Source organism: Mus caroli, unplaced genomic scaffold (assembly GCF_978045245.1).
Source record: "Mus caroli unplaced genomic scaffold, Mus_caroli_1 scaffold_17, whole genome shotgun sequence".
Lineage (NCBI taxonomy): Eukaryota > Metazoa > Chordata > Mammalia > Rodentia > Muridae > Mus > Mus caroli.
Window position 1 is genome coordinate 87,111,991 of NW_028227272.1, and position 9,284 is coordinate 87,121,274.

Below are 9,284 nucleotides of genomic sequence, written 5' to 3' on the forward strand. Positions count from 1 at the left end.
CAGTGATCTGGAAGCCTGAAGAGAACAGGGAGGTGTGGAGTCTGTCCACTGTTCCTCAGCAGATGTACGGGGTGAGAGCAAACGGCTTAGAGGGTAGAGCAAGAGTTAGAAGCAAAGAGTTAGAAGCATCAAAGCTATCCACCAAAGTCAGACAACAGAGAGCAGCTCCACGGGAGAGAGAAGGGTGTCGGAACAAAGCATCGGGGGCTCAGTGCCAAGAAGCAGCCCCGTGGGACAGAGGAGCTTCAAGTCCATGGACTCAGGCTCAGACAGAGGAGCTTCGAGTCCAGGGACTCAGGCTCAGACAGAGGAGCTTCGAGTCCAGGGACTCAGGCTCGGACAGAGGTGGCCAAGCCATGGAGTTACTGAACCTTCTCAAATCTGACAGTTTTATTTGCCTCTGGAGGCAGAGAGATTTTCCAGACCTGACCTTAGCAATCTCTCCACTCCGCATATGTTGCTTAGAGTAAAACAGTCACCTTCCTACAATAGGACCTGAACCTGAAGCTCTGTGAGGGTTTGGTGAAAGGAAAGTCAGACAAGGGAATGGGCAAACGTGGCAACACAGGTTGAATTCAGGGTATGGGGCAGGCTGTGGAGCGGAGATCTCTAGTTGAAGGAACTGGAGAACCTGCCATCTACGTACAGGTTGGGGTAGATAAGGGGCCAACAAGGGAAAGGGGGAGGGGCCTGAACATGTTCCTTTTGGGCCTGTGGTTGACTGTCATTAGGGGCTAAGAAAACATGGCGAGTGGAGAGTCAAATGTCAGTGGGTTGGGTAAGCATCTCTCCAGGCCAGCCACTGTTGCAGGTGAGGAAGAACCGGGGCAGGGATCTAGAGGAACAATTGACTTTAGTCAGCTTCAGGGCCTGACGTTTATTCAACCAAAACCAAGGAGCTTTAAAGTGGCACACATTTGTCTGGGTTGCATATGGGACTGTCCATGACTTCCAGGTCTCCAAGGGTGTGGCTCCTAGGACACTCCCCCTAGGAAGATGCCTGGCAGGATGTTCAGACCCCAAGAAGAGCTTTCAGGTAGGTTGTGCCCTCTGGTGTCCCCAGATGAGGGTCTAGAGCCACCCAGCATTCATTACAAGGACAGAAGGGTCTGAGCCTGTCCTTGTTCTCTGACTTGAGCCTCTCTAGCATTCTGACGCTCTCCGGGGACGGCTCCAGAAAGTGTGGAGCAGAGGTCAGGCTCCTCTAAACACCAGAGAAATTGCAAACACAAGGTCACTGTGATTTTATAGCTTTTATAGCCTGAGTGATCATATACTTGTAGATAAGTTGGTAGATATAACAAAAAAACGACTCCAAGAAGTGTAAGGAGCAGCCATGGAGACCACCTAATGTGATACTTAAATATGATCATCAAAATCCTAGAGGTCGGGGCTGGAGAGATGGCTCAGCAGTTAAGAGCACTGACTGCTCTTCCGAAGGTACTGAGTTCAAATCCCAGCAACCACATGGTGGCTCACAACCATTCATAATGAGATCTGATGCCCTCTTCTGGTGTGTCTGAAGACAGCTACAGTGTACTTACATATAATAAATAAATAAATAATCTTAAAAAAAAATCCTAGAGGTCATTACCGTAGCCCAGACCGGGGCTCCATGGAGCCCAACAGGGTAAATTCTCTCTGGCCTGGGTAGAGACTTAATATTACAAGCTACCAATGCATGCGTTATCCAGCTGGGCTGGCTGGTCACCTGGCCTAGGTGACTCAAGAAGGGGGAGTTTACTTTAAGCTGTGCTAAAGGGATAGGGGGAAAATTACCCCTTTAATGAGACATACTTTTCCATCCTGGAACCTCTGTCCTCAGAGCTTTGATGAGGTTCTGTTGAGCGAGTCTGTCCACCTTTCTGAGTTCTAACTTTCCCTACTGCTTCCTCTCCACCGTGGGCCGCTTGTCCACCACGTGGTTGGCCTGCAAGCCAGCTTAACTCAAATACCATGACTCATTCTCTTTCTTCCCCACCTTCCTCTTCTGCGTGTCTGTCAAGGCTCATAGCTTGCCATCTCAAGTTTTTCTTTTAAATTCTAATAAAATCATCCTCAAGTTTTCTTTTGAGTCTGCCCTTAAATTCTCTCACTGATGAGACAGAGAATCCTGAGAGAGTCCCGTTATCTCTCCCATAACGTAAATGGTAATAACTATCACAATTGTCACTGAAATGGAAAGGGCCATAATTGGCTAGCTTGTTGGTCTTGGTCTGATGATCTCCACTCTTCCTTCCATCTATCCCTCACTCTCCCGGGACACCGCAGTCTTTCCGCTGTAACAAACTCAGCCTATGCGAGCTGCACCCATTGTCTTCTACCCAGAGGCAGGTGGAGGTTAGCACAGGATGTACGCTTACGTTATACGGAGCCCTTCTAGCTCCCTGGCCAAGCCCCACCCCACTGCTTGGCATCGCGGACCATTCACATCTTTATTTTCTTGACTTTGAAAGACCGTTCCCTTTGATCTAGAGCTGACCTTAGAATTCTTCCGAAGGCTCTCTGTTAAACCAGGCAGAGTCTGCCCGTGGATTGAGGCCAGGTGGAGTTGGCACACTTGGTTGGCAGTGTAAATCCCTTATCTGGGCGCCTCCTTTTCCTTTTATTTTACCATGGCCAGTGGAAACCTGCCACCAACTGCCAAGCCTCGTCGTTGTCCCAACATGCTCCAGGTGCGGGGAGCAGAGGTTCTCCACCCTTTCTGCAGGTGTTAGGTAACAGTGCCTCTCCCTACCCTCTCTACCGTGTCTCTGGAATGAGGTCTCTCCTGTAAAACAGCTCGCTCCTGCAGGTTTTCATCCTCTCTGAATCGAATTGCTAAACAAACCCAGTAACAGAAGCAAGTCTAAGGTCAAGCAAGCCACAGCAATGCTGTAACCATGGGAAGGAATCACTGCAGTTCAATGGCCACTGGATTCACACCAGCAGAGCCAAGAAAGCTTCCTCTGATGGTGATGGTGATGGTGACAGCTACCCCGGGAAAGTGTCAGATCTGTATCATGACTGGGAAAGTGTGTTAACTAAATATGCCAAAGAAAACTCCAGGCGCTGCCCAGTGTTCTTCCTTGGCCGTTAGAGGCTTGAAAGGAAAACAGTGTATTTCTGGAGCGGGACACAGTTGTGGTACAAGTCAAAACACAGTCCTGACTGAACACAAGGCTTACAAAACCCTCCCGTGAGCCAGGCTCACGAGCATCTCCATCCTCCCAGTAACTACTGGGTAGGTAGATGCTTTGATGTTTTATTTTTAATTATTTATTTTATGTATATGAATAGTATACTGTTGCTGTCTTCAGACACACCAGAGTAAGGCATTGGATCCCATTACAGATGGTTGTGAGCCACCATGTGGTTGCTGGGACTTGAACTCAGGACCTCTGGAAGAGCAGTCAGTGCTCTTAACCGCTGAGCCATCTCTCCAGCCCAGAATACGACATTTTAACCACTGGCTTCCCCTGTGGCATGTCTGTCTCCTGTGGTATGCAACAGGTACCAGACATTGCCTTGCTGCAGATGGCACACAGAAAACAAAGCCCATTATCATACACAGAGCAGTGCTGAGGTTCCATTTCATACAAGGCACTGTCTGCTTCTGCAGAGAATAAGAAATGGTGGAGACACACAACTGTCCTTACTGGGAGGTAAAGAAGGCTATCAGTGGCCGGGAGAGGCCTCAAGTGGTTAAAGTACTTGCCATCTGAACATGAGGACCAGGGTTTGGATCACAGAAACTGATATCTCAGCAGCAACCAGCACTGGAAGACAGAGACAGAGAATCAATCCTTCAGCAAGCACACTGGCCGTATGACTGAGACCTTACCTCAGCAAATAAAGTGGAAGGGCCATTGAGGACACTGACATCAACTTCAGACTTGCACATGAACATGGGTGATCACATACATGAAACAGACATGCACACATGTACACATGTACACACACACACACACACACACACACACTGGAAGAAACAAAAGAAAGGCATATCACTCCTACCTTGTTTTAAATTCCTACATACAGCCAGGCATGAAGATCAGGTGACAGACTGCATACATGAATGCTTGCATAAACGAAGCATGGACTTCAATCCCTGACACCGCATAAACTGGGTTTGGTGTTACACCTATATTCCCAACCCTTAGGAAGATCATAAATTCAAGGTCATCCTTAGCTACATAGGAAGTTCAAGGCCAGCCTGGGTCACTGAGATCCTGTCCAATTTATTTATTTTTTCATTTTAAAGGCTCCTGTATGCAATGCTGTGGAAATTCCCCATTCCTATCCACCCAGAACTCTGAATCAGCTCAACATCTGGAATATTCCTTTACAGCCGGTATCTCATCCTCTCCTTTTGCCCACCCCAGCCATGGAAAGTGGAGCAGGGATCCCATACACCAGGTGTGCTAGTGCGTGCCTATAATCCCAGCACTGGGATGTGCAGCACTGGGATGTGCAGCAGACAGGAAGATCAGAAGGTCAAGGTTGTCCTCCTCATCTACACAGCAAGCTTGAGGGCAACCTGGGGTGCATGAGACTGCCTTAAACAAACAAGGAAACAGAGCAGAGAAAACAGCAAGGAATGAGGGAACGACGCAATTCATAGAACGAGCGAGGAAAGCAGAGGCTTCAGTGCATGCCAACATGGGCAGAAGAGACCAAGGGGCCACGGCCCAGCTCCATGCTTCAATTTAAGAAGTACACAACCTCCCTGCAAAGTGCAAAGGCATACGTAAGAAGGAGAGGGTCAAGCTGGAGAGATGACTTGGTGGTTAAGAGCACTGACTGCTGCTCTTCCAGAGGTCCTGAGTTCAATTCCCAGTAACCACATGGTGGCTCAGAATCATCTGCAAAGAGATCCAATGCCCTCTGACCTCTTCTGGAGTGTCTGAAGACAGTCACTCTGTACTCACATATATAAATAAATAAATCTTGTGGGGGAGAAGGGGTGGGGGGGGGTGGAGAAATGTTTTGTCTGACTTGTGGGTACCAGGGTTCCACACTCAGCTTATTTGTGGTCATTTACACAGACTGACATAAACTACTGTTTTATTTTCTCAAAGTAGATTTGATAGGTAATTAAGAAGCTCCAGGTCGGCTAGGCATGGTGGCACACACCTTTAATCCCAGCACGCAGGACAGCCAGAGCTGTTACCCAGAGAACACCCCTGTCTCCACCCCCCATCCACAAAAAGCTCCAGTTCCATAATTGCCATATTTAAGCTTTCAATTTTCCATTTCCCGAAAACATAACCTTTTGACTAAGACACATGAGCTCACACGATGGAACATGAAAGATTTAGGAGGTTTGGGCCTAATATCGTCTGGAAGATTTTACAGCTGTGACCACGAATCCATCTTGTTAGTATCTGAGACGCTGAGAAGGGAAGCCAGGCTTGCAGGTTGGAGTTGGGCAGTTCGTCCCCACTGCACGTACGCACACATGCACACACGCATGCACAGACGGTACTTACAGTTTAAGGCTTCAGCTGACCATTTGACTCGAGTTTGCATACACAATCATCTCAAATGCAAAGAAAAAAAGGAAGCAAACACCAGTGGTGTGGCCTGGCTCCTAGGTTCTCTAAAGCTCCCGTGGCACTTCGGAGAGGTGGTGGGAAGTTTAGGGGTCAGGCTTATTAAGGAAGGTCACTGACAGAGCACATGCCTGTGAAGAAGTTTGCTCACTCACAGTGAAGACACTCAGGGTGGCCAATTTGGAGCATCGCTGCAGGGCTGGGGATGTAGGTCAGTTGGCGTGCTTTCGAGCATGAAGCCTTGAGCTGCATCCCTGGGAACGTTCTTACCACACAGCGAGGTGGGAGCAAACCACTAAAGCATGGAGGCTGTAATAGGAGCGGGCGAATGGGTTAAGAGTGGTGCCTACGGCCTTGCCAGATCTTCTCGCCCCCCCCCACATCTAACAAACACAAAAATAATGCACGCATATAATAGGCATATATTAAATGTCAAGTGTGTGTCATTTTACACTTCAAAATGACTCAGTTGCATTTTGTCACATTTTATTACTCACCCAGGATAGACTACATTTCCTGTGAAAATTTTGTCACCAATAAGCTCCTGGTGAGAAAAGTTGACCGTTCCAGAAATCCGGTCAATGACTGAGTAAACAGTTCAAGAAAATCCAGAGGCTCACACCCTCACTGTTAGCAAGAAGACCTACCTGTTGGGTTGTTGTTGTTCTTGGTGTTTTGTTTTGTTTACCAGGGTCTCACTATGTAGCTCTGGCTGGTCTGGAATTTGCTATATAAATCTGGCTCGCCTCTAAGTCACAGACAGGCCCTGCCTTTGCCTCTGTTTTTTTTTTTTTTCCTATTGTAATGTAAAGGAGGCAATCGCAGCAAGTGTTCCCTCTCTAAAGGAGCCCTCACAGCAATATACATTATACAGAGTCTCTATACAGAGCCTGGCTATCCTGAAACTATGTAGACCAGGCTGGCCTTGAACTCGGAGATAGACCTGCCTCGGCCTCCTTGAGTCCTGGGATCAAAGGTGTGTGCCATCACACCCAGCAGTGTTTTGTTGTTAGAGATTCAAAGTTCAAGGAAAGCACACGTTTAGAGGCAGATATCCAGGCTAGTCATCTTTAAGATCCAACGCTAGGAAGGCTGGAGTGGAGGGGAGGAGTGACTGTCTCCATTGTGTCCTAGTGGATTCTGAAGGACCAATCAGCGAGTCGGGGGCTCAAGACAACAGTGAAACCTTACTGCCACCTGCTGGCTACTTAAGCCATCGTTCTGGGACCTTTGAGGATCGGGAGCTAGCTTTTCTGGTATTTTGGATAGCCCATCTTTTCTCAGCACTTTTATGCTTGGCAGTTTATCTGAGCATTCTGGGCACCTGTCAATAAGAAGATGTGATTTCTTATGTCAAATCTGTATTATCATATTTGGTCTATAGTCCTAGGAAAACCCAATAAAACCTGTTTTCATAAGGCAGTGGTTGAAGAAGGTGAGTATATTCAAGTGTATTCATGAAGTTCTAATGCCAGTACATTCACCGACTGGGTGGCTTTGCCAAATTACTTCACTGTTCATAGCCTCCCTGTTCTCTGATTTAAAACAGAGCTGCTCACCAGGTCTGCAGACACCAGGGACAACCTTTCAAACAGAAGGGAGGTGCTTGCTCAGTTGACTCTGTCCCCGTCCATGAAGCTGTTCTCAGCTCCTGGGCATCCACCATCCATCTGGCAAGGGGGGCACTGTGCCCCAAGGTACTCAGAGGCACTCCTGAGGAGCTACCGAATTTCTGCCATTTCCCACAGTCCTTTGCTGTTCCTCATATCCTCTCATCTTGGCCACACTCCGAGGATGGGAGTCACCCCTGTTCATTGTATGCATGAATGTCTGTGTGTGTGTGTGTGTGAGAGAGAGAGAGAGAGAGAGAGAGAGAGAGAGAGAGAGATCGTCACTCAGTTTCTCTCCTGAGCCCACACGTCATCCCTTTAAGGGCACTAGTGTGTGAACATTACACTTGCTAAATGTATGACATAAAATCTGAAGGGTCCTTTTCAATGGTGCCTCAATGAACAGAAAGCATTACCCTCCTAATGTCTGCTAGCTTAGCTAGCCACCCCACACACTTTGCTAAGCTTTGCTCCCAAACTACAAGTTTTGAGTAGAAAATTACTAACAGCCAAGCTTGCTGGCAAGGCCATGCCTCTAAGCATTAAAATAAAAAGGATGTAAGACATAGAGATGTACTAAGACATTGATTGATTATTAAAAGAGAGAGAGAGAGAGAGAGAGAGAGAGAGAGAGAGAGAGAAGGAAGACTAGGACTTAGATGGCGTGTAGGCAGGCTGTGCTCTCCTGATTACGGTAAGAGGGAGGAAGGGTCACGGGGTCAGAGTTCACAGACTGATCGCTCCACTCAGTCTGTGTCCACCTGCCGCTCGGGGCCTTGTAGCCTCATAAAAGGAGCGGCCTTGCTCCTACAAAGGCTCTAATTATGGATCATGGTGACCTGGGTAGGAATTTCCCAACAAGCTCAGTTGATGGCGCTGTTTGGTAGGTCAAGTGTGGCCTGGCTTGAGAAACTACCTAGGGTTAGCCTGGAGAATACACAGCCCCACCCACTTCTGATCCGCTCCCTCTATTCCAGGGATAAGAACTCACAGTTTCTGCTCTTGCTCCCATGCCTACTATTTGCTGCCACACCTCAATGCCGTGATGGACACTCATACACACACACACACACACACACCGAACCACAACCCAAAATAAGCCCCTTCCTCTATAAACTGCTTCTGGTGGGTCATGGTGTTTTATCCCAGCAAGGAAACAGTATCTAATATGTCAGGGTCATTTGTTTCCAACTGGTTTTGTTTTGTTTTGTTTTAAGATTTATTTATTTATTTATTTATTTATTTATTTCATGTATGCGGGTACACTGTCTCTGTTTTCAGATACCAGAAGACAGCATCGGATAACCATTACAGATGGTTGTGAGCCACCATGTGGTTGCTGGGAATTGAACTCTGGACCTCTGAAAGAGCAGGCAGTGCTCTTAACCGCTGAGCCATGTCTCCAGCCCCTCTCACACGGTTGTTTCCAGGTTAGCAAACACAGATGACAACCTACCTGAACTTGTTAGCAAGGCTTCCAAAGACATCTGTTCTCAGGAACCTGGTCTTCTGCAAAGCATGTGAAATACACATCAAAACAGCTAGCTCCTGGCCGGGCAGTGGTGGTGCACACCTTTAATCCCAGCACTTGGGAAGCAGAGGCAGGTGAATTTCTGAGTTCGAGGCCAGCCTGGTCTACAGAGGGAGTTCCAGGATAGCCAAGGCTATACAGAGAAACCCTGTCTTGATAACAAAACAACAACAACAACAACACACACACACACACACACAAACTCAGCTAGCTCACATTAATAAGGTATACATCCTAAGAGACTTTTTTTCTCTATATAAACATATGTGATAGTTTTATATGTAAACTAGGCATAGTAAGAGATTAACAAGATCCAAAAATAAAATAATTGTCACAATACACTGCAACAAAAATTATGTTATGAGAAAAATAAGATATGAGGTTATCTTTTAGGAATTTCCATTTAATATTTTCAAGCTTCAGATGACTGGAGTAATTGAAAACCAGAAAGTTAAAGCTTGGATGTGGAGACGACTGCTGTCCATCACTGGGAGGATCACTGTCCATCACTGGGAGGGCCACTGTTCGTCACTGGGAGGATCACTGTCCATCACTGGGAGGACTACTGCCCATCATTGGGAGAACCACTGTCCATCATTGGGAGGACCA